Raw genomic sequence first — 27,400 nt, forward strand, 5'->3', positions numbered from 1 at the left:
GATAAGGATGATACTTCATCTTGTAGGTGATGTAAAATACCCTGAGAACACCTGACGTTACTAGTACACAAACAAAAATGATAGTTACGATGATGACTATTATTACTATTAACCTGATGTCACCTGGACCTTCCTGACCCTTGAAATCTCTTTAGGGAAAACTAAAACCTCCAATTCTATTCGTTATGGACACCTAAAATCCAAAATGCCCTCAAAATTTGTAAGGGAAATTGCTCTGACCATCCCAGTTCTGAGGTCTTGCTCACTCAGTTTATGTATCATCCATTTCATACATGTTCTCTTTGTAATCCTCCACACTGACCCAGATGGGAAATCTAACCCCTACCTTGGTTTTCACCATAAATGAACAAATGACTGAATAACACTTAGACACAACAACTTGTGTATTTAGTGGACTTTACTGAAGGCATAGTAAAGGAGGGGTTTAACGGCAGCAAAGCAAAGCAATTAAAACTGAATACTAGGCTCTTCCATTCTAAAATGTTCTTAGACCTTTCATGGGCCACTTCATTTCATGTACATCATGGCTTACCATCAAATTGTTTTTCAGGAAGAAAATCCATTTTTCTCTTTGATGGGCCTTGCAACTACTAATATCAATGTTCTCAGAGTTTCAACTTCTATTGTAGACATCTTATCAAGATTTTGTCAAAGGCAGCATTCTCCCAAAGAGAAATTCTGCTGCAAGCCAATAAAATTATATGTATTTTTACTGCTGCTTCATTGTTATTGTCATGATTAGTGTCATTATAATATTAGTATTAGTATTAAGCCTGCCATCTTAGGAAAGGCTTTCTCAGATGTAGTCTCCATAAATTCGTTTCCTTGAAGTATAAGGATGATGTCACCTAGGATCCAAGACACCTAGGTGTGTCCTGGTGCAGACCATAGGCATCCAGTGTTTTTGATGTGAATCGCTACAGTATCCCATATATACCATAAAATGGAGAACAATGAGGTTATGCCCACTTCACTGTGGCTCATCTCTACACCATTGGTTCTCTCCAAGTTTGGCCACTTAAATAAGAGACCTTAAACTGCACAGATTGAGAATCCAGTCTTCCTTCTTTCTGTTCTTCCTTACCCCAAATATGAGTCCTGAAATATTTTTTTTCCTGAAAATTTAATGGTATACCAGTCTAGAACTTAATAAACTTTTGAAAGTCTAAAACTAACCAGATTTACTGGGCAGAAATGTAGAAATAGAAATGAGCTGCAGGGTCCTTACTGGATTTCACCCAACATCTGTCACTGTACTTTTAGAAAATGAATTCTTCAAAGTTCTTTAGGAGAACGCTCTTTCTCTGTCACATCCCAGACCATACAGTGTGCGTATGATAAACTATCTCTTCCTTGGTCTCTGTGATGAGTGAGTTCAGTGACCCAACTGTTTCATTTGACTCCTGTGGAATAGAAGCTCTCCTTTCCACTGGATTTGAACCTGAGAGTATCAGGTCTGGAATTACAATCATGAGCTTCTAGAGGCCACCACAAGGAAACAACATGAAGGAAAGGGAAGTCAAAAGAAAGGCCAGGTCCAATGCTATAATTTGAGCCCTGAATCTAGCCATATCTATAGTCAGCTTTATCCCTGGACTTTCTAGTCACATGAGCTAATCAACATCGTTTTGTGCTTGAAATACTTTGTCCAGTTTTTTTGTCCCATGAAACAAGATGAGTCTCATTGGTACACAGATCTGGTGGGAGATCAGGGATCTGGTTTCTTTTTTTTTTTTAATGATTTTTTATTATATTATCTTAGTCACCATACAGTACATCCCCAGTTTCCGATATAAAGTTCGATGATTCATTAGTTGGTATAAAACCCAGTGCACCATGCAATACGTGCCCTCCTTACTACCCATCACCAGTCTATCCCATTCCCCCACCCCCCTCCCCTCTGAAGCCCTCGGTTTGTTTCTCAGAGTCCATAGTCTCTCATGTTTCATTCCCCCTTCTGATTACCCCCCCTTTCTTTATCCCTTTCTTCCCCTACCGATCTTCCTAGTTCTTATGTTCCATGGATGACAGAAATCATATATTTGTCTTTCTCTGCTTGACTTATTTCACTTAGCATTATCTCCTCCAGTGCCGTCCATGTTGCAGCAAATGTTGAGAACCCGTTCTTTCTGATAGCTGAGTAATATTCCATTGTATATATGGACCACAATTTCTTAATCCAGTCATCTGTTGAAGGGCATCTCGGCTCCTTCCACGCTTTGGCTATTGTGGACAATGCTGCTATGAACATTGGGGTGCATATGGCCCTTCTCTTCACTACGTCTGTATCTTTGGGGTAAATACCCAGTAGTGCAATGGCTGGGTCATAGGGTAGCTCAATTTTTAACTTTTTTAGCGACCTCCACACTGTTTTCCAGAGTGGCTGTACCAACTTGCATTCCCACCGACAATGTAGGAGGCAGGGATCTGGTTTCTAACCTAACTCTTGGGATGTAAGGGATAATCACATATGGGGTGCATCTAAGGCTGTAACAAGTGCCTACACATACTCCAGAGCCAGAATTCAACCCACACCTGCTCTAGGCAGAGAGACAGAAGCAGGAATCTGAAGGCAGAAATAGGAGAACTTGACAATGTGCCCTTTGGTATGTTTGTGTTTTAATAGCATTCAAAAGCTTTTACTGAATTTGGCCAAATTTCCTGAAAACTAAATCAAAATACACCTTAAATTGTATCTGCGACTCTGTCCTCTGTCTCCAAATAAAAGGTCAGATAATATTACTTTTCATACAGTGACACCTTCCACAATTTGAGTCACTGTCCATGTGAGTGAATCGGTTTGTCAAGGTTTACAAGAAATACTCAAACCAAAATGGAACGCTTGCCTCCAGATGCAAGGCAATTTTACTTTGCCATATAGAAAGGCATTGGCTAGTGGATTTTGTGGCAGTAACTAAGCTACTTTCCTGAGCAACAGTATATTCACTTTTATCCATCATGGAATCTCCTTTCTTGAGTAAAGTATGGAAAATTTTGGTGTGTTTTACCATCTATCCTTTTGATGTGTGGTATCCATGCAATTTTTGTGTTCACTTCTGTCATAATTTTGGGTGTTCACAGGAAACTTAGTAGCCAATATTTTGGGATGTCCCCTTTCAGATGACATATTCCCAATATTTATTTTTAGATACTATATATCATGACATAATGAGCCCACCTGCACATCTTTAATCATTTTTAATTTTATCAAAGTTTAATCAACATGCAATAAAGTGCACATATTTATTTATTTTTTTAAATATTTTTTTATTATGTTATGTTAGTCACCATACATAAACTGCACATATTTAAAGCATACAGTTTGGTAAGTTTTTACTTATCACTCATGCACCATTACCTCAATTAAGATAATAAAACTATCTATCACCTCCAAAAGCTTCCTTCTTCTGCTTTGTAATCCCTTCCTCACACAACTTCCCATTCCTTATGTCCCCAGGCAGCCACTGACCTACTTTCTTTCACTGTAGATTATTTTTCATTTCTACTACTTTATGTAAAAAAAATCAAATAGTGTATATTTTTGTGTGTCTGTCTTCTTTTACACTGTATATCACTTTGCAATTCATCTAAATTGTAACTTATATCCATACTGTCCTCCTTTTCATTGCTAAATAGTATTCTGTTAAATGAATATACCATAGTTTGTTGCATTCACTCACTCGTTGACGGATAGTTGGACTGTTTTCAGTTTTTAGCTATGACAAAATAAAGCTGCTATGAACATTTATGTACAAATCTTTGTATACACATATGTTTTCATTTCTCTTGAATAAATACCTGGAGTGGAATAGTTGGATCACATGACACATCTATAATTAACTCTTTAAAAAACAGCCAAACTGTTTTCCAAAGTGGTTGTGCTATTTTATATTCCCACCAGCAGTTGAGAGTTCCGGTTCTCCCACATCCTTGCCGATGCTTACTATGGGCAGTCATTTTAATAGATAATATTCTAAAAGATGTGCAAGGCATCTCATTATGCTTTTAATTTGCGGTTTTCTAATGTCTAATGATGTTAAGTATATATCTATGTGCTTATTTGTGAACAGTATATTCTTTGGTGAAGTACTGTTTAAATCCAACCTTTTTTAACTGGGTTATTTGCATTTTTATTATTGAGTTTTGAAATTCTCCATAAATTCTGAATATAAGTCCTTCATCAGATTTCTGGTGTGCAAATAAATTCTTCCAGTCCCTAGCTCACTTTTTTATTCTCTTAGCAGTATCTTTCAAATAGCAGAAATTCTCAATTCTTATTTATCAGATTTGTCTTTTATGGATCATATTTTTTGTATTGTATCTAAGATATCATTCCCTGGGGCGCCTGGGTGGCACAGCGGTTAAGCGTCTGCCTTTGGCTCAGGGCGTGATCCTGGCATTATGGGATCGAGCCCCACATCAGGCTCTTCCGCTATGAGTCTGCTTCTTCCTCTCCCATTCCCCCTGCTTGTGTTCCTTCTCTCGCTGGCTGTCTCTATCTCTGTCAAATAAATAAATAAAATCTTAAAAAAAAAGATATCATTCCCTGGCTCAAAATTATGAAGATTTTCTTGTTTTCTTTGAGAAGTTATATAGTTTAGGAGTTTATATTTATATCTATGATCCACGTAAAGTTTGGTGATTATATCCATATATATATATATATGGTGCAAGAAATGAATAGAAGTTTTTTGTTGTTGTTTGGGGTTTTGTTTGCTTTTTGCCTATGGATAACCACTTATTCCAGCACAATTTGTTTAAAAGACTATCTTTTATCCACCAACAAAATTGTCATTGTTGAAAATCAATTAATCATATATGTGCAGTTTATTTTCGGACTCCATTCTGTTTTACTAATATATTTGTCTATATGTATATTATATTGTCTTAATTAGTATAGCTATGTAAGTCCTAAAGTCAGGTCATGAAAAGTCCTCCAAATTTGCTTTTCTTTTTAAAAGTTGTTTTAGCCATTATAGTTCCTTTAGACTTTTCTACGAATTTATGAATAAACTTATCAATTATCACCAAAAAAAAGTCTTCTGGAATTTAATTGGGATTGTGTTGAATCCATTGATTAATTTGGGGAAAATTAACATCTTAACAATATTGAGTCTTCCTATTCAATGGCAGCGCCTTATCTCTCAATTTATCTAGTCTTTTTAAATATCCCTCAGCTCAGTTTTGTACTTTTTAGTGCACAGGTCAATTTCCCCAGAATTATCCTTAAGTATTTCATATTTATGATGCTTTTTTAAGTAGTATTTTTTAAAATATTATTTCAAGTTCTTACTCTTTGTTCTAGTAAAAAAAATAAGTTGAATTTTGTATATCAATCCTATATTGTGTAATTTTTTTTAGATTTTATTTATTTATTTGAGAAAGAGAGTATGAGTGGGGGTAGGGGCAGAGGGAGAGGGAGAGAATCTCAAGCCGACTCTGCAGTGAATGGGGAGCCCAATGCAGGGTTTGATCCCACAACCTTGAGCTGAAACCAGTTTGGAGGCTTAACTGACTGAGTCACCCAGGTGCCCCAATCCTGCTTTTACTTCCTTAGATTTTTAGTAGATTTCATAAAATTTTCTTGGAAGATGATTATGTTGTCTAAGAAATAAGACAGGTTTACTTCTTCCTTTCTGATCTTGGTGCTTTGTATTTCTTTTTCTTGCCTTATTAGCTTGGCTGAATTTTCCAAGTACAATGCTGAATACAAGTGGTAAAAGTGCACCTCCTTGCTTTTTTATTAATCTTAGGAGGAAAGCATTCAGTTATTTGCCATTATATGTCATGTCTGAGGGTAGGTTTTTCATAGATGCCTTTCATCAGGTTGAGGAAATTCCTTGCTATACCTAGTTTGGTGGGGGTTTTTATCAAGATTAGATGCTGGATTTTTACATTTTTTCTATGTTCAACAAAATGATCATGTGTTTTTCCTCTTTTAGTTAGTCAAATGGGTAGTTACACAGGTTGATTTTCAAATGTTAAACCAACCTTTCTTCTCATTATCAATTTCATTTACCTGTTTCTTTGTTTATCTTATAATTTTGTTTTTATTGGATACAAGACATTATGATATTTACTAAGTTGTTACTGGATATTTTTATATTCCTATAAAAATTCTTGAGCTTTGCACTGAAATGCAGTTAATTGGAAAGAATTTGAACCTTTGTATTTTTTGCTTTTAAGTTTTGTTAGATGAGACCACAGTAGCATTAGGTATAGGTTTAATTTTGCCCTACTGCTATATCAAAACTTTCTGACTACTCTACCCAGGGCCCTACAAATTATGAAGTTTTTCACTCTGCTGCTGTGAATAACAATTCCCAGAGCACTTTGCTTTCAGGTATATATTCCTCTAATCCTTTTGGATGGCCCTTTCCTTGTCCTTGATTACTTTTCTCACACTTACACACTGATCAGTACTCAGTAAATCCTTCAGTGAAACCGTCTGCATATCTCTGGAGTCCTCACTCTGAGCTCTCTCCTCTCTGCACTCTGCTCTGCCTACTCTCTTCTCAGTCTCTTCACAATCCCAGGTCCAACCGCTCAACTCAAGATCTACCTGGATTCTCTTTCCCTGAGCTACCATCTGGCAAATCTCTCAAGCTAGAGCAATCATAGGGCTTACCTTGCTTTTGTCCATCTCTCAGTGACCACTCTCATTTGTTGTCTCATGCCCAATATGTTGTTTCATATATTTTGTCTAGTTTTTAGTTATTTCAGGAGGAAAAGAGTTAATAATAGGGCACTGACCACACAGAAAGTTACTATAGTCAGTTAGTGACACACGGGAAGCAGAAATGGACAGAAGAGACAGAGACTATATAAATACTGATGGGGGAACCACAGATCTGACCAAAAAGGAGGAAAACAGCCAACACACTGGGCAATCACATGTATCCTTCTCCTTTTCCCCAACTCAATTCCAGTGAGTAGGTTGAGGGAAGATGGAGAGAATCACAGCTAGTGAGAACAGAAGATGACCCCTTCCACTCCAAATTCTGGAGTCACACCCTACCCACACAAGGAGAAGGGGATGATCTTTGAATCAAAACTTTAGGTATTTAAATAGACAAAACTGAACCTTAGCACCTAAAATGATACTATTTTGAATGACCAAAAATTATGGAATTGGATTCAGATATATTATGGGAGCCCACTGCCCAGAGGGAAAAAAGGTTTTGGCAAAACACAACTTAGCAATTATTGAAGAAATGTAAGTGTTTTATGATTGAATCTCAACAAGTTAAGATGTCTCTATCAAACTATTTATCCATATGTTCGTTAAAATTCTTTAAAAAATAACATGGCAACCAATATAACAAAAGCTATAAACAAGTTTATACCCTTTTGTAAGTGTGTGTTAGCAAGCCAGCTCTCCAGAAACAAGAATAAAAATACAAAAACACAAAAAAGCCCTGATTTGCAGCCTTTGTCAATTTTTGTGATGCAAATACTCCTACCTAACACAGCTGATTTTAAGAGAGCTCCCTGAATGCAGAGTTGTGAAGAGATTTGCAAAATGTGCTCACACAAGTTGGTGTGACTCAGCTCCAGCACACCATTACCTTTGATCCTTCTCCTAAAAATTAACCCTAAAAAAAATAATTTAAGAAAAAAAAAAGCTATGTATACAAAATTATCATTGAATGGTTGCTTCTGACAGCAAAAAATAATGTAAATAATCTAAGTAGCTTATCCACTTGATGGAATATTATAAAGCTATTAAAAATAGAAAAACAATAGAATAATATAGAGAAACATTTAATGTAATGTGAAGTGAATAGAGAATAAAGCAAAATTTTATGTTCTCTGTGATTACATTGATGTAAAATATGCATGATTATGGCCAAAGTTCCCAGAGTACATAAAAACAGAACCTGTTTCATCACAGTCTTGTGATAGAAAGTAATTCTACCACAAGGATTTGCTGTTTGTTACTTTTCTTTCAAAAGGCCTTTAAAGTTGTTATAATAATATTCTTTTTGTATACACAACAAATTAGCAATAGTTTACTTAACCTATCTTTAAAGACATATTGGCACACTGGATTAGGCTAAGAACATCCAGGCAGTTGACTGAAGCACTGTTTTAAAGGGCATTTCTCCTAAGAAGACATACAAATGGCCAACAGACACATGAAAAAATGCTCAACATTACTCAGCATCAGGGAAATACAAATCAAAACCACAATGAGGGGTGCCTGGGTGGTTCAGTCGGTTAAGCATTTGCCTTTGACTCAGGTCATGATCCCAGGGTCCTGTGATCAAGCCCTGCATCAGAATCCTTGCTCAGCAGGGAGTCTGCTTCTCCCTCTCCCTCCGCCCCTCCCCTCACTTGTGCTCACTCTCTCTCTTTCTCAAAATAAAATAAATAAAATCTTAAAAAAAAAACCACAATGAGATACCACCTCACACCAGTCAGAATGGCTAAAATTAACAAATCAGTAAACAACAGATGTTGGTGAGGTTGCAGAGAAAGGGGAACCCTTTGAACCCTTTTACACTGAAGGTGGGAATGCAAGCTGGTACAGTCACTCTGGAAAACAGTGTGAAGGTTCCTCAAAAAGTTAAAAATAGAGCTACCCTATGACCCAGGAATTGCACTACTGGGTATTTACCCCAAAGATACAGATGCAGTGATCTGAAAGGGCCCTTGCACCCCAGTGTTTATAGCAGCAATGTCCACATAGCCAAACTATGGAAAGAACCCAGATGTCCATAGACAGATGAATGGATAAAGAAGATGTGGTGTATACATATATACGTATACACAATGGAATACTACGCAGCTATCAAAAAATGAAATCTTATCATTTGTAATGATGTGGATGGAACTAGAAGGTATTACACAAAGTGAAATAAGTTGGTCAGAGAAAGACAAATATCATATGATTTCACTCATATGTGGAATTTAAGAATCAAAACAGATGAACATGGGGAAGGGAAGGAAAAATAGAATAAGACAAAATCAGAGAGGGAGACAACCAAAAAAGACTCTTAACTATAGAAAATAAACTGAGAAAAAAAAAAGAAATGAACTGAGAGTTACTGGAGGGGAGGTGGGTGGGAGAGATGGGGTAACTGGGTGCTGGGCATTAGGAAGGACACATGATGTAATGAGCACTGGGTATTATATGCAATTGATGAATCACAGAAATCTACCTCTGAAACTAATAATACACCAAATATTAATTAATTGAATTTTTGTAAATAAAAAATAAATAAATAAATGGCATTAAAACATCATTGGAAATCCAGTGACAAAAATATTTACCAGAACTCCTGTGAAGGGAACCTCCATGTTGAGAACCTTCAAAGGCCAATCTGAAGTAACAAGGGATTGCTCAAATCCCTCTAAGGTGGTTGAATCTGTTTAACTGGAGGTTTTTTGTTTATGTAAAGGGGTTAGAAAATGGGGGGGGGGTTCTTCCTTAGAAGCTCTTTGCTCACTTAGTCTTCAACTTGACTAAATAATTGTTGAGAATATATTTGATAATATTATTTAAAGTAATGACAAATTGTTAGCTTTTCTGGGGCAGCCAGGTATCTCTGGCTGTAAACATAACTCTACCAATTTCTGTCAATTCCATTCAAATCATCAAAAGTTAAGTGAGTCCTCATTTACCACTAGTCCCTGGTTAAACTTTGGGGACACAGTAAGGGATAAAGACTCAGTCCCTGCCTTTTTGAAGCCTGGTATTATATGCTAGTCACAGAACAAAATAACAGTATGTTGGTAGAAGCACTGCTACATATAGGAAGTTTACTAGTGCCTTCCTGGAACCTCTCCCAAAGAGTCTAGTGAAATAGGTTGAAGGGATCCCCTGGTGCTCATCAGTGAAGACTGCCCCAAGTCTATTAACCTCTCAAGCTTTCTTCTCCATCTGGGCTCCCTTTGCCTTTTGCCAAGATCTGGCCATTTCCTGTACCAACTTGTTCCAAGGCAAATTTAGCCTAAAAGATTACAGCTTGCTCAACCCGGCATCAGGTTGCCAGGTCAGACTGCCAACTGGCCGGGTCTTCCTTGCCCTCCCTCCTCTTATCTGTCTCCTCCAAGCAGAGCAGGTGGCAGGAATCTGGCAATGTGGAAAGCCCACATCATGATCAGACCCAAAGCTTGCCAGAAAGGCCCAGGTGCCTCTTGCCACCAGTGCAATGAGTAGGGAGAGACAGAGCTCCTGGAAGCCAGTGGGGCTCTCCAAATGAAACTTGCGAAAGAGAAGAATACAAGCACTGATTCCTAGTACTGGGGGATGGAGAAAGAAAAGGTACCCAGTGATGCTCTCATTTGAAGGTATTTGGTTTTCTGAGTTGTGAGGCTGAACTTCGACAGTCTTCCTGCCTCATCTGAACAGCCCAGCCTAAGTCATGCAGAAATCTTCCCAGCCCTCCAAGACCTAGAAAATGTAAGTTGAGGAGAAGATTCTTTTTCTGAGAATAGGAAATGATGAATATAATGGCTACCCAACACTAGAAAACTGGAGAGATTGAGTTAAGAGAGTCCCTCTACATTCTTTTCTGAAGAGAGAACAAAGAAAGCAAGAGCTCTGCAGGTACATGGGAGAAACATGGTGTTTGAGTGGATAGCAAGTCAATGCATTGAACAGTGTCATTCAAATGCAATGCAATTAAATGGCCAAATCAAAGTTTCTAAAATGTGCATGTTTCTCTAAGATACATGTGAAGAAATGTGGTCTATGTCACCATCTTGTAACTCCTCTTAGCTACTTCTTAGCTACTGAGGAACTGTGGTTCCTCAGTAAGATAACAGAATATAAGATACTATGAGCTGTATAGAGTGTTTGGTGGAAACTGATCCTTTCAAGACTGAAGAGCAAGTGAACCAAGTAAACGAAGAATCAATCCCAGCAAACTCAAGTGTGTGCTCACTTGACAGAAGCTGGCTGATATTGCAAATGGTAAGTTACCCATGCTTGCACTGAGCTTGGTAAACCGAAGGAAGAACTCATTAGATGGTACTTAAAAGACTTTCAGACTCCGGTAAATGGATTTCAATTAGATGGAAGAGAAAGCAAAACTAGTTCCCATGGAAACCAGCTTTTATCTGTTTAGATTATCTGAAGTCTGGGACACCAATTCTTACAATTTTGAATAGCCCTAAATGGTACTACAAATGTGGATATAGTTAATGTCCTAAACATAAATGGACTTATTTTTACATTTGGGGCATAAAACTAGTATTTTATAGCTGCTTTCAACAACAAGCAAGATGTAGCTGGCAGTATTTCAGATAAATCAAAAGAAGAGCGCTCCTGCTTCCCCACACTCCCTACAACAGTGGGATCACTAATCATTGTACCAATATAAGGTGTGTTCTCTCTTCAAGTGATCATTTATGTTGTTTTGTACATTTTAAGTAGAAAACATTCCATTTCTAGGCCCGGAGCTAAACACTGTAATAATAATACAACATTTATTGAATTCTTGCTATGTACTATCTGCTTTGCATGCATTCTCTCAATTTATCTTCCTAAATACCCCATGAGATAAATTCTATTATTATTCTCCATTTGACATATAGAAAAACAGAGGTTCAATAATCTTCCCAATGTTTCACAGCTGATAAGCTGTGGAATTGCAAGTTGAACTTAGGATTTTGTGATTCTGTTTCCCTAGAACCCATAGATATTACCCATCTGCCCAAATGATTTCCCATATTTTTTTCACTGTTTCTCTTCAATTCTTACTCCACAGCTCAAAAGGTTGATTTAAGCCTTAATTTTTTTTTATTAAACTGCATATTTATTCAACAATAATATGTTAAGTGCTTTCACTTTGCCTGGAACTAATTACATACAGAGAGAAGACATGGTTTGTGCCATTGGTATACTCACAGTTTAATAAGAAGACAAATAGTAAATAAAAAGTTTAATCTACTTTTCTTCCTTTGAAAATATTGGGCTACTGAGGTCAATTTACAGATGTCAATCATTTTCTGATGGGTAGCACCATACTATAGGTCAGTAATACTTATCAGTAGCCAAGGTGACGGGCACATATCCACAAGGACCTCTGCCATGGTACCTGAGTGATAGATAATAATGTCCAGAACCACAGATATTAGTCTTCCTGGCTTTCTAATCCTGCTTTCTTACGCCTTCCTTTGGAAATAGGCTGGATCCAAGATTCCCATTATGTAATTATTACTGGTCTCTATCAGTTTTCATTTTAACTTTGACCACCACCCCATCATACCTTACTGCACCAAATTCCCACCCCATGTATTTTGAACCTGCCTTATCACTGTAACCATCTTTCCTTTCATTCAGTCATGTAGTTCTCATTTATTATGGTTCGATTATATGATTAAATTAATGGCCCAGTTCCTACTTTCAAAGAGTAAACATAAGTGAATGCAAAAATAAAAATACCTAATTATGATAGAAAGGATTCAGGTAAGGTGAGTACAAAAACATATTTACCAGTGTTTTGTAGTTTCCAGCGCACAAGTTTTTCACCTCCTTGTTTAAGTTTATTCCTAAATATTGTATTATTTTTGATGCTATTGTAAATGGAATAGTTTTCTTAATTTTCTTTTTGAATAGATTTTTGTTGGTATACAAACATGCAACTGATTTTCTATATGCTTAGTTTTGTATCCTGCAATTTTATTGAATTTGTTTGTTCCTTCTAATAGTTTTTTTGTGTGAAGTCTTTAGGCTTTTCTACATATAAGATTATGTTACTTGACAATAGATTAACTTACCTCTTTCTTTTCTGATTTTGATGCCTTTTATTTCTTTCTCTTGCCTAGTTTCTCTAGATAGGACCTCCAGTACTATATTGAATAAAAGTAGTATTCCTTGCCTTGTTCTGGATCTTATGTTTTTATCACAAATAATAGTAATAACAAATAAGGAGGCTGGAGATGGGGTGGAAAAAACTAAAAATGATAATAAAAAATAAGGAGGGCAGAAGAAAATTTTGGAGGTGATCGATACGTTTATGGCATAGGAGATGATGGTTTCATGGATATACTATTATCTCCAAACTCATCAAGTTGTATACAATATATATTTACAGCTTTTTGAATGTCAGTCATACAGCAATATTTTTTTTTAGTTTTTAAATGGCATTATTTTTTTATTTAAATTCAACTAGCCAACATCATTAGTTTCAGATGTAATGTTCAATAATTCATCAGTTGAGTTTAACACCCAGTGCTCATCACATCACCTGCCCTTCTTAATGTCCATCACCGAGTTATCCCAATAAATTGGCTTAAAAACACACACACTAGCATTTAGGTTTAAGTAACTAAATAGTATTAATTCTGGGAGCATTTGCTTTTTAAAAGAAGACTGTGGAAAGAAAACCATCTTTAACCCAAGAGGAAGAATTATCAGTAGCATAATAACTAGGTGTGGAGCTGTGGACATGATATGGAAGACCCTTGGAGAGAGCAACCTTCCCAATAATAGCCAGCTTAGACAAGGTAAACGACTACACTCTTTAGCAGTTAGTCTACTCCTAACAATCACAAATATTTCATTCTCTTTCTTCCTCTCCGCCGGCCTGAGAAGTATTCAACATCCAGTTGAGGAACAAGGGAAGCACTTTTCCCTGGGTCAAATGAAAATGCCTCTTTTGCCCCAAAGACTTTAAGCACCAGCTTCATTGCAGGCTACACTGCAGCATTTCCTCCACACTGGGTTGCTCTCAAACTCACTTCCACCTGGTGCAAAACCTCTTTCCCCTGAACCTATTTCCAGGCCCACATGCTTGCTCTTTGGTCATCACAAATGACTTAAACTCAAGAAAGCAGCTTCAAAAATTGGCCTGAACAGAACACCACCTGTGGCCTGTATATTCTTTGGTCTCCATCCTGCATCCCCCCACTTTTCAGGCCTCTCATTTGAAATTGATATCTGAACCACCCCTTAACCTGCTGCAAAGCCTAAAATTTGGAGGGGGCAGGGACCACAGGCAACAGTCGGCCCTTTTTCTCTTCTTCCCAGTCATATGCCTCTGCTCCTGCCTTCTTTCCCTGCATTACTTCTGAAACTCCAAATGGGCTCTTGCTCAGCCCATACTCTCCCCACTTGCCAGCCTCACTGCCCTCCCCCACTCTATACTTCTTCCTCATTTATAAGCATTTCCATCTGAAACAGGGAGGTTTTTTTTTTTTCTTTAAAAAAAATCTGAGTTGGGAACACTGCCGATTGTAACTATAGTGATGCATCAATCACGTCGCAATAATTGCACAGCACAGGGTTTCCTGTTAGGGCTGAGCTACCTGCCAGAAAATGGCAGCAATCAGGCTATTGGCAGCAGACAATCAGGCATCATTTGTAATTCTTTCTGGCTGCATGTTTCCCAGTCCAGGAGTTGGATGCTAATCAATCAGTTGTCATGGCAACCCAACATCACACAGCTATCAATACGGGAAAAGATGGGAGAAATTATGAGGGCAGTGAGCACCGTAATTCCTGGAAGGGAGTGCCAAGTGACCTTACCAGGTGCCAACCCATGAAAAGCAGTACCAAGAAAAAGCAGGAGACCCCAAGGGTAAATGATCATAGACGGTCCAGGGAGGAGCTGTTGTCTTAGCCACAAGAGTAGAAGCAGGTGGGTGATTTTTGGGTCACTTCATTGTCCTTGGATAGCAGCTGAGCTTCCAGGGTCAAGCAATATAGAAGCAATTTGAGAAAAAAAGACAAACACTAGTGATAGAGGAGAAAGAGAGATCAGTTATTCAATCAGCCAGCAAATGTTTATGGAGTACCCATTACAATTGAGGACCTTCATGTGGCTAATACTCACTGTCTGGTCTGGGCCACCCAACATGGACAGCAAACGCTAATCAGTACTCACAGCAGCATTTGAGGTGACAGAAGAGTGGCACAATCTTTCAGAAACACTTTAGAGGAGATCAAAATGGAAATGACCAGTGTGACCCAGCAAGGTGAAGGTAACGTATCAAAGCTGTATGCCAGGACTGGACCAAACATGCTCACTTACCTCATATTGAATTCTAACCACATGAGAAGTAGGTTTCACTATTTCTATCTTACCACTAGGAAACCTCAACATAGAATGTTGAGTAAGCTGTCCAATGTCACACAGCTAGGAAGGGCTAGGACAAGACCAAATGAAAGCTCAGGCCTAGCCTTCACCCAAAACCATATGAACCGTGGCCACTCTGCAGCTGGGAGTCTGGGAAAGTCAGATTCATTCAGACTCTCAGGACCCCTAATGGCCACATGGTCCAAAGACAAGATTTAGTACAAGATAGATGTACAAGTGGCTTTGCTAGCAATTCAGAAACATCCCCCAGACATATCAGTTCATCTAAGTGTGACCCTAGAGAAGTCATTTTATTTCTCATGTCTTCAACTTCCCTTTCTGTAAAATGAAAATAAGAACTCCTATGAAGAATGGTGATATTTAAATGATTAGACAGTGTCATGAATGCTGTTAGGATAGTTCTCAGCCTGAGAAGCTCTTTCATTCCTTTTCTCCTTTCTCAACTCTAGGGTGATAGGTATCCTAAATCTTGTGGCAAGCAGTCCCCTTGAGCAGGGTTAAGAGTTTGTTCTAAAAACCTTTCTAGGGACACCTGGGTGGCTCAGTCATTAAGCATCTGCCTTCGGCTTGGGGTGTGATCCCAGAGTCCTGGGATCAAACCCCACATCAGGCTTTTCTGCTGGGAGCCTGCTTCTTCCTCTCCCAGTCCCCCTGTGTTCCCTCTCTCACTTTTCTGCTGGGAGCCTGCTTCTTCCTCTCCCAGTCCCCCTGTGTTCCCTCTCTCACTGGCAGTCTCTCTCTCTCTGTCAAATAAATAAATAAATAAATAATCTTAAATAAATAAATAAATAAATAATAAAAAGCTTTCTAAGCTTTCCAGAGAGCCACCAGAGCAAGCTGAGAATTTGTTGGCTTCTACATCCTTAGTCCCTGGCCTTGTATTAATTTCAGGGTTCTCCAGAGAAATAGAACCAATGGGAATATATATGAAGAGACTGATGATAAAGAATTAGCTCACACAGTTATGGAGACTGAGAAGTCCCATGATCTGCTATTTGGAAGTTGTAGACCCAGGAAAACCAGTGCTGTGATACAGTCTGAGTCAGAAGGCCTGAGAACCAGAGGGCCTGAGAACAGCATAAGATCAATGTTGCAGCTCAAGCAATCAAGCAGAAACGTAGAATTTCTCCTTCCTCCACCTTTCATTCTAAACCCAGGTCCTCAGCAAATTGGGTGATGCTCACCCACATTGGGGAGGGTGATCCACTTTACTGAATTCATCCATTCAAATGCTAATTTCATCTGGAAACACCCTCACAGGCATACCCAGAAATAACATTCAGACTGATATCCCAGCACCTTTTGATCCAGTCACATAAAGTTAACCATCACAGGCCTCTTCTACCTGCTCTATCTTAATCTTTTGGAAGGCCTGGAAAGAGAAAGTCAGATAGTCCCACACAACATAAGTCCCCCCCTACCCCCGCCGCCCAGGCCCCAGTGCCAACCCCCCCTCATTTCCTTTAGGACAATAATGTTGTGATGGGATTTTGTCTCATCAAATAATTCCTGGCATAACACTGTGGCTTTGCAAAAATGATGCTTAAAACACTCTGAGCACGAATCTAGTTACTAACCAATTAATTTACCAAACTGTTCTTATTAAAGTAATTGCATATTTCAAATGCATTTCTTTAAGCCAGATAATATTGATGCTTATTTTATGATGCACAACTTTCTTACTAAGCTTTTTGAACCTTGGTGAAAATGTTTTACAGCCTGACAAGGGGCTTCCATAAGCAGAGTGGCAGAAAATGCTTAGATCTTGGGTTCTAATCCTGTTTCTTTTACTAATTGTTAGCTCTATAACCTTGTACAAATGATTCCCTGTCTCTGAGCCTCTGACCCATTATCTGTGGAGTGCAGAAGCAGCATTTCCAAGATGGCTTCCTCAGACCATTACAACATATTCATATAACATCAGTATATACTTATGTACAGATATAAATAAGTGATTTGGAAAGAATGTTTTCAGCAGTGAAATGGTCAAAAACAAGTTTGGAAACTGGGTGAGACCATGTTTTTCAGGTTTTCTTACTGGATGAGTTCCTAGAGCTTTTTATAAGCTATTGGAAGGGGAGATCTAAAGTGCAGTGCTAGAGTGCCTGGTTGGCTGATTAGTAGAGGGTGTGACTCTTGATCTCAGGGTCATGAGTTTGAGCCCCACATTGGGTGTAAAGGTTACTTTAAAAAATAAAATCTTGAGGGGAGGAGTTAAGACGGTAGATGAATAGGGAGACCAAGGTTTGCCTCATCTCAGGTACACAGCTAGATAGTTACCAAATCATTCTGAACACCCAAGATATCAATCTGAGGATTGAAAGAACAAAACTTCAAGTCTCCAAGTAGAAAAGCCACCACCTTCTGGAAAGTAGGGAGTATAGAGAATTGATTTGGAGGAGTTAAGAACTGTGGGTGCTGTAGAGGGGAGGAAGCCCTGCTTATGGAGGTTACTGTAAGGTATTATAAGCAGTGGAGTGCAAGATTTGAAGTTTTAGAAGTCTGCCACCACTGGGGTTGTGCCTAGCTTAGAGGTTCTCCAGCAGAGAATGAGGGTGGATACAGTGTGGGCAGTGTGCTCTGAGGATACCCTGGGTAGCAAGAATGGGTGGTGCCAGTGTGTTGCACTGTTCCCAGACATGGGAGCAGAGAGTCCAGCTGAGGGCAGCAAGCCTGAGTGCCAGCATTCTGCTTCTCCATGCCATAAACTCTGAACCATGTGCAGTTGAGCAACTGCTTTCCTGGCACCAGCCAGCAAATGGCAAAAGTGTAGATCCTCCCCCCAGAGGATCAGAATAGTCCATACTCCAAAAGTCCCTAAAATTTGAAGTTTTGAAACATTGCTGTGTGCCTGAGATAAAACACCTTGGACACAGGCAGGGTGAAAGCAGGGATCTGATGGAAGCCAGGGGCAGAAAAGGGGCAATTGTTTACTCTTCTGTGGTGGGCTCCAGGGCTAGAGAGTGGCCCAGCCATTTTCACCCTGCCCATCAGCACTGAAAGTCTCCAGGGAGCAAAACAGCAGCACTAATGGAAACCAGAGCCACTTACACCAAGCCCTGCCCCACACCCTGCACCCTGCATGTGCATCTTCAAGAGGTCAAGTCCACCTGAGAATCAGTGCAACAGGCCCCTCCCCCAGAAAACCAGCACATACCCCTTCACAAGCACCAAGGTTCCTGATCATAGAGTGTTGCAAAGCTTCAGCTCTGGGGGAAATAGAAGCTAGCCTCCTTTTTATTCTTATTTTTATTTTTTTATTACTCATATATTTTTATTTTTATACCATTTATTTATTTATTTATTTGTAATTTTATTTTATATAAAAGTTTCTTAGTTTTCTTCTTTTTTATTTTTAGATCTAGCTTCTTTTAACAAGCAGACCAAGACACACCCAAGATCTAGTTTGTTGTTGTTGTTGTTGTTGTTGTTATTTTGTTGTTGTTGTTTGTTGGGTTTCTCTCCAGACAAAATGGCAAGACAGGAATTCACCCCAAAAGAAAGAACAGGAAGTAGAACTAATGGCCAGGAATTTAATCAATACAGATATAAGTAAAATGTCTGAACTAGAATTTGAAATGATAATTATATGGATACTAGCTGGGCTTGATAAAAGGATATAAGGATACTAAGTGGGCCACCATAAAAGTATAGAAGATACAAGAGAATCCATTTCTGCAGAGATAAAAGAACTAAAATCTAGCCAGGCCAAAATTAAAAGTCCTAAAACCAAGATGCAAACCTAAATGGGGGATGTCATAGCAATAAAGATTCACAAAGCAGAGGAACAAGTCAGTGACGCAGAAGATAATATTATAGAAAATAATGAAGATGAAAAGAAGAGGGGAAAAAAGGTAATGGATCATGAAGGGAGACTTAGAGAACTCAGTGACTTATTGAAACGTAATAACATTCATATCATAGCATATCATAGGAGTCCCAGAAGACGAAAAGAAAGGAAAAGGGCAGAAGGTTTATTTAAGCAAATTATAGCTGAAAACTTCCCTAATCAGGGGAAGGACACAGATATCAAAATCCAAGAAGCACAGAGAACTTCCATTAAATTCAGCCAAGTCATATCATAGTCAAATTCACAAAATACACAAACAAGAATTCTGAAAGTGGCAAGGGGAAAAAAATCCTTAACCTACAAGAATTAGGTTCACAGCAGATCTGTTCACAGAAACTTGGCAGACCAGAAGAGAGTGGCTTGAATTACTCAACATGCTGTAAGGGAAAAATATGCAGCCAAGAATACTCTATCCAGCAAGGCTATCATTTAGAATAGAAAGAGAGAGAAAGAATTTCTCAGACAAACAAAAACAAGGAGTTTGAGACCACTAAACCAGTCCTGCAAGAAATATTAAGGGGGAATCTTTGAGTGGGGAAAAGACCAAAAGCAACAAAGACTAGAAAGAAACAGAACTACACCAGAAACACGAACTCTACACTGGCACTAAATTTATATCTTTCAATAATCACTGAGTGTAAATGGACTAAATGCTTCAAACAAAAGACATAAGGTATCAGAATGGATAAACACATACACATACACACACAAGATCCATCTATACACTGCCTACAAGAGACTCATTTTAGACCTAAAGACACCTGCAGATTGAAAGTGAGGGGCTAGAGAACCATCTATCATGCTAATGGACGTCAAAAGACAGCTGAAGTAGCCATACTTCAGACAAACATGAGTTTAAAACAAAGACTGTAACAAATGGGCAGAAGATATGAACAGACACTTTTCCAATGAAGACATACAAATGGCTAACAGACACATGAAAAAATGCTCAAAATCATTAGCCATCAGGGAAATTCAAATCAAAACCACCTTGAGATACCACCTTACGCCAGTTAGAATGGCAAAAATGGACAAGACAAGAAACAACAAATGTTGGAGAGGATGTGGAGAAAGGGGATCCCTCTTACACTGTTGGTGGGAATGCAAGTTGGTACAGCCACTTTGGAAAACAGTGTGGAGGTCCCTTAAAAAGTTAAAAATTGAGTTACCCTGGGGCACCTGGGTGGCACAGCGGTTAAGCGTCTGCCTCCGGCTCAGGGTGTGATCCCGGCGTTCTGGGATCGAGTCCCACATCAGGCTCCTCTGCTGGGAGCCTGCTTCTTCCTCTCCCACTCCCCTGCTTGTGTTCCCTCTCTTGCTGGCTGTCTCTATCTCTGTTGAATAAATAAATAAAATCTTTAAAAAAACATTGAGCTACCCTATGATCCAGCAATTGCACTACTGGGTATTTACCCCAAAGATACAGATGTAGTGAAGAGAAGAGCCATATGCACCCCAATGTTCATACCAGCATTGTCCATGATAGCTAAATTGTGGAAGGAGCCGAGATGCCCTTCAACAGATGAATGGATTAAGAAGCTGTGGTCCATATATACAATGGAATATTACTCAGCCATCAGAAAGAACGATTACCCAACATTTGCAGCAACATGGACGGGACTGGAGGAGATTATGCTAAGCGAAATAAGTCAAGCACAGAAAGACAATTACCATATGGTTTCACTCATTTATGGAACATAAGAAACAGCAGGAAGATCGGTAGGAGAAGGAAGGGAAGAATGAAGGGGGGTAAACAGAAGTGGGAATGAACCACGAAAGACTATGGACTCTGGGAAACAAACTGAGGGCTTCAGAGGGGAGAGGGTGGGGGATTGGGATAGGCCAGTGTTGGTTATTAAGGAGGGCACACATTGCATGGAGCATTGGGTGTTACATGCAAATAATGAATCATGGAACTTTACATCAAAAACTAGGGATGTGCTGTATGGTGACTAACATAACATAATAAAAAATTATTTTAAAAAAAGACTGTAACAAGAGATAAAGTAGGGCATTATACATAATTAAGGGGTCTATCCATCAAGAAGATCTAACAATAGTAAATTTTTATGCCCACAACTTGGAAGCACCCAAATATATAAATCAATCAATAATAAACATAAAGAAACTAACTGATAATAATACAATAATAATAGGGGACTTTAAGTTGTTAAAGTCCATTTACAACAATGGACAGATCATCTAAGCACAAAATCAACAAGGAAACAAGACTTTGAATAACACACTGGACCAGATAGACTTAACGGATATATTCAGAACATTTCATCCTAAAGCAGCAGAATATAAGATATCTTGGAATAAAGCTAACCAAAGACATAAAAGATCTATACTCTAGAAACTACAGAATACTGGTGAAAGACATTGAAGAAGACTCAAAAAGATGGAAAAACATTCCATGCTCATGGATCGGAAGAATGAACATTGTTAAAATGTCTATGCTACCCAGAGCAATCTATACTTTCAACACCATCCCAATCAAAATACCAATGCCATTTTTCAAAGTGCTGGAACAAACAATCCTAAAATCCGTGTGGAACCAGAAAAGACCCCGAGTCACCAAGGAAATGTTGGCCAAAAAAAACCAAACCAAACCAAACCAAAAAAAACCCTGACTAAAGCTAGACACAGCAGACTGAAGAAACAAAGTCCAACCAGAAAAGGCAGAACCGAAAATGTGGAGAAGGAAAATTTGTTGAGCTAATTTAGCTAATTCTCAAGTTGATGAAAATTTGGGGGAGAAGCACCAAGGTAAAGAAATAGAGTGTTCATTTCAGCAGCACATAAACTAAAATTAGAATGATACAGAGATTAGCATGACCCCTGCGCACGGATTACACACAAATTTGTGAAGCATTCCATATTTAAAAGAAGAAAAGAAAAGAGAAGAGAAGAGAAAAAAGAGAAGAGAAGAGAAGAGAAGAGAAGAGAAGAGAAGAGAAGAGAAGAGAAGAGAAGAAAGAGAAGAGAAGAAAGAGAAGAGGAGAAGAGAAGAGAAGAGAAGAGAAGAGAAGAGAAGAGAAGAGAAGAGAAGAGAAGGGAAGAGAAGAGAAGAGAAAGAAGAGAAGAAACAGACCAAAATCAAAAATTCAAGACAAATTTGCGCTGATGAAGAAAACTAGTGAGAAGCAGAGTAGCCTTTGGCATCTACTCTACATACCTGGGAGAAATTAACTTCTCAACTAGTTATATATGTTGTAAACTTAGTGGTAACTATGAAGCAGAAGGATAGGGTAGGTGGAGAATGAGCTTTTCTATCTAAGTGAATTGTCCGAAGGATGGAAGGTCTTTTCTCAATGTTAGAACTTCTATGTATTTTTACAACGTTTATGGAAATCTTCATAAAAAGCACTATAAGTTTCCCAGCATTGTTAGACAGAGTATGCTGCACACCATTTAACCTTTTCCTCAACTTTTTTTTTTTTTTTTTTTACATTTGAAAAATCCCTTTTCCGAGTTTTTGTACAAAGAAGCCCTTGGAACATTTGGGGTATAATGGTTCTGCCTGTTGTTTTCTGTTCCTTACTTTGTATTCTGTGTAGGTTTGACAAAGCACTGGTAGCTCTGAAGGGATACGTTCCATCTGGTACCAGTGAGGAATAAGATGGGGGTGGCCCAAAGACAGGGGATTTATGAGGAAGTAGTGTCTCTTTTGACTTTATGTAATTCTGAATCATTCCTTTTCTTTTTCCCCTTTACAACAGGCAAGTTTTTGTCACAATAAACAAGTTTGTTATTTTTGTATCATGCAAACAAGTAATAGAACAAGTAAGTAAAATTGAGAAAATAGCACACCAACCCCTGATCCCTCATTTGATAGGAGTCCAGGTATATTTGGGGTCATTATTATTGCCATTTTACAGGTGAGAAGACTAAGGTCCCAGAGAAGTTTAATAGACTTGTCCGAGGCTGCACAGTGAGTTGGTGGTAGAACCCGAGTGTGAACCTGATGTTTTGGATCCTAAGCCCTCACACCCTCCACTTGGCAATATAAGCCCCTGTCAAATACAGCCTACCCTGAATACCAACCTCAGTGTGTCCTTCACTGAGAGTCGGTCAATCCATCTGTCTCTCTGTCTATCTTTCTCTCCCACTGTCATTAAACCTGGTCCTAGCAAACTCCACTCCCTTCCAATTTGCTGTTTTTACTGTATCATGGGCTGGAAAGTCACACATCAACTCTATATGAAGCATGCTGTAGCAAAAGAGGAAATAAGTATCCTTCTGTATGCAGGATTGATAGAGACTTGGGCATAGTCCATGGTCCCTGGGGTGACACTGCCTGCTCAGAAGCCCCTTTCCTTTCTTCCTCATTCCTACCCATGTCCCAGATAGTTAATATAAACCCTACGATACACATTGAGTCTGTCAATCTGTAGACAGGGTACTCCAAAACAAACCTAGATGAGACTATATTGCTTTTGTGATGATCTTAGCCAGTATAAGAGAGAGTAAAGAAAAGGTGAAAAGAAGAAAGGAAGTGAGGAGATGAGATTTGGAGAAATTTTGTTTCCAAGATTAAGCCATAAGAGCAGAGGTGATATTAGTGAGAGACCTAGACAGGTGACATGGGCAGATGGCATGGGGTGGTAGAGGAAACTCCAGTGTTTGCTCCCTGTAATCTTTATCAGCCCCTATGCTACCCCTAACCAGCATACAATTCAAGTACAAATAATGTGCTGCTATAAAACATTATTTCAATGGAAGGCCTCTAGCTCTCTCTTCAAAATATTGTCACCTCTAAGTCCCTTCTGCATAAAAATTCTGGGATCCCCAGCATTCAGGAAATCTGCTGGTCAGTCCTGACTTCCCAGCAACTCTTAGATAGGGTCTTCCCCAAGGATAAGTCAAGACATCATGATGAGTGAAGGCTGCTCAGGGGTTTCCCAATGCTGGAGGGACCTCACTTCTTACCTTGCCCCCCAGAGCACCACCTTGCTGAACCTGAACCCCCAGCAAATAAACACCAGAACCTATGGAAGTCAATCAATCTTCCTTTGTGGTCTGAGTCACAGACATGTATCTGACATCAGCGTGCACACACACACACACACACACACACACAAACTTCCACATGCTCTTCACCCCAAGGTCCATGAGAAAGAAAGGCATCTATGCAGCCCAGGGAGCCAATTTCTCTGGGCTGCAGTAATATTCACAAGGGGTGGGACTGATGGGAGATGCTGTGTGCTGTGCAGTTAAAAAGATAAAATGACCTGTAAGGCTGGTAATAACCATTCCTGTGAAGAGAAACGAGTAACACCAAAACCATCATGCTAGGAAAAAGAAATGATTGCTCATATCTTCTTATATTTACTGTCCCCACTGGTCACAGGAATCTTAGACATGTTTGGTGATCCACTTGGGCTCACCTGGGGCAGGTGAGAAAAAGAATGGAGCCAGGCAGAGATGGGTTTATTTCAGTCCAGGCAGGCATCAGGTCAGTGTTAGGCAGTGTGGCACAGTGGTTCCCAAGCTGGTGTGCGTCAGATCTACCCAGGGGACTTTCATACGAAGACACGTCCTAGGGCTCTAGTGATACTTGCAGAATCAGAATCAGATGTCTGTGATGTGTTGTAAGGTCCCCAGGTGATCCTGTTGCAATTTGTCCAGGGACTGGCATTTAGAAATCACTGCAGTGGGGGATATATATAAGATACAGTCTGTCTTTATGGAACTTATCATATAAGCAAAGAAGTAAGACTCATTCAAAAGAAAGACATTTATTCCCTCATCAATGTTCAAGTAGTGCTTTTATACATATCTCTATAGGCTTTTGTTTGCTTAGATTGGAAATGTTTGTTAGTCTCTCTGAGAACTACTTGAAGGCAAAGTTGTGTTTATTCACTGTGGATACATTTATTCACACAATCATCTCTCCACTCATTCAGCCCATTACTTCAACAAATACTGAGTCTCCAGGGTGCCAGGTGCAGTTCTAGGTGCTGGCAACACAGCAGACTGACAAGTCACTAACTTCCAGGAACTTATATTCTGGAGGGGGGCGTGAGGGGGGGGAGCAAAAAAATAAACCAATAAATGAAATGAGTGCTACAAAGGAGATAAAACAAAGCCATGGGAAAGAGATGAATCAGGAGGCCAGGAGGTAACATTTAGTAATATAGTCATGGGAGGCTTCTCAAGCTAAACCCCAAATGATGATGACACAGAATTAGTGGCATGAACATCTGGAAAGAGCACCCAAGACAGAAACAGAAAGTGCAAAGGCTCAGCAGCTGGAATGAACTGGGGTGCTGCAGAAATGGAAAGCGGGGGAGGGGGGAGGCTGATCCCAGTGGCTGGCAGGAGAGAAGCAGGATGTGCTAGAGGAGTGGGCAGAGGACAAACAACAGGAAGCTTTACAAGCCATGGGGGGAAGGGGTTCTATTTTATTTTCTATTTCCGTGCGATTCTAAGTGCAATAGAACACCACTGGATGGTTCTAACCAAGGTAATTAAACAATATGATCTGATTTCCTCCTTTAAAATTCACTTGGTTTTGTGGAAAATGGATTGAATGGGAGCAGGAATGGAAGTGGGAAACCGGTTTCAGAAAAATCCAGGAGACAGTGGGGAAGGCAGAAGGAGTGCAGGTGCGAGGAAGTGGTTGGCACAGCACACACTTTGGAGTGAAGAGAAAGGAATCAGGGATGACTCCTAGATTAATGAATAAGCCCAATGTCTGGAACATAATAATAAGCATTCAATGAATGATTACCGAACAGTTGGATAAATGAGTATAAAACTACTCAAAAGCATCTCAAAGTGCAGGCAAAGTACTCTGGGCCATCAAAAATATGTCAATGTGGATTCAGATTGTCTAGGAAGTGGGATTTTGAAATGCGACTCAAAGATGAGTAGCATTGGGATAGAGAAGCAAACACTGGAGGAAATTCTAGACCAGAAGTTAAAAATAAACCTGATGTGTTTCTTTTGCGGGGGAGGGAAGGGGTGTTTCTTATTTTTAGCGCTGGGATTTCTTAAGGGGTGGGAGGTTCAGGAAAGTATAAAGAAAACTGTGTTGGCAAAGCAGAGGATAGAGGTACAGTTGGTTGGATATGAAAACAGGAGAAGAATATGAAGCCTCTTGAAAACCAGGCAGTAGTTTCAATTCAAAAAGCAATAGAGATCCATCGTGGGTTCTTATCTAGGGAAGCAGCCTGGTGGAAGCAGGTGATTTATATCTTGAATTTAGATTTAGATAACCTGGGGCTGGAAGTCGGTGACGTAATACCGTGAGAGAGCAGATCAGATAGAATGACAATAATCTAAGCACTGGGTTCACCAAACTATCCTCTCTGGAAAACAAAAACAAAAACCAATAAACAAAACCATAATGTTCCAAGCCTGAGCTCCAACTCAGAAGACAAACAGACATATAGAACCAGAGGTCCTTGGGCGGGGGGGGACAAGGCAGGAGAAGAGGTGGGAAGTGGTCAGTGGGAGAAAGTAAGTCAGCTCCAAGCCAATAAAGCAGCCCTCACTCAAGCTTGAAGAGGACACAGGACTTTTTAGCTGCAGGTAGCTGGGTGCCCTGGGCCAATCTGTGTATTTTTCTTCTTCTTCAGATTCCAAATATAAGTAGAATTCTTGGTCCTCCCCAGGGCATTTGCAACTGCCATGAGTGAGCCATGTCTATGGAGAACATTCTCCTTGGTGAGCAGAGATTCAAAGACCAGCCATGACCCAAACCCAGCCTTCCAGCCCATGCAAAGGGTGTAGAGATCACTCAATAGAGAGGAAGAGGGAGAAGTGAGACTTTTTCTTTTCACTTTCAAGATGCTGCTGGAACATGGCCTTTCCCATGATAGATAGATGATAGATAGATAGATAGATAGATAGATAGATAGATAGATAGATAGATAGACAGATAGATAGATGTGAGATATATATATATATATATATATATATATATATATATATATATATATATAGACGCATTTCACAAATCTAAGAATTTGAGGACTTCACCCCATGCCGCAACAGGTCAGTGAACTACATCTGGTCACTTGGAAGTGGAGGCCACAGAAAAGGGTGATGGACTATGGAGTCAGGCCTCCTGAATGGAAAGGAAATGACAGAATGATAGAAAATGGCAGCAGCAGCCCATGGTGGAAACTTGTCATCTTACAGCCTGGAAGTTGTCTGGCTTCTCCAACCCAGGAATTCAGGGGAAGCAGGCCCAACATCCAGTTAGGCAGGAATACAAAGTCGGATTCCACTAAAGAGGCTGGAATGGCTCTAAATGATAACCATCTGTTCAGGGTTGCAGGGGAGCCTAGTGGTTGGAAATTATTCATGGTCAGGCCACACTGGGCCACCTGGATGATCCTGCACCAGTCTTCCCTGTGGTTCAGCACAGTTGGCAGCCTCCACTCCCCTATTTGTTTTTGAAGGACAGCAACTAGTATCAAGGATGCAGTCTACTGACAGAGCCAGGGACCCAGCATGTTCCTTCCCA

The 27,400-nt window shown here is 39.5% G+C and overlaps 1 non-coding gene across 1 annotated transcript; it reads left to right on the forward strand.

Moving 5' to 3' along the window:
• Positions 1-21,703: 21,703 nt before the first annotated feature.
• On the forward strand, positions 21,704-21,807 carry LOC123789909 (U6 spliceosomal RNA). The gene has a single exon (XR_006778949.2). It is a non-coding gene; the product is annotated as a U6 spliceosomal RNA (small nuclear RNA).
• Positions 21,808-27,400: the final 5,593 nt, after the last annotated feature.

Source organism: Ursus americanus, chromosome 13, assembly GCF_024610735.1.
Source record: "Ursus americanus isolate L20-20 chromosome 13, mUrsAme1.1.p, whole genome shotgun sequence".
Classification (NCBI taxonomy): domain Eukaryota; kingdom Metazoa; phylum Chordata; class Mammalia; order Carnivora; family Ursidae; genus Ursus; species Ursus americanus.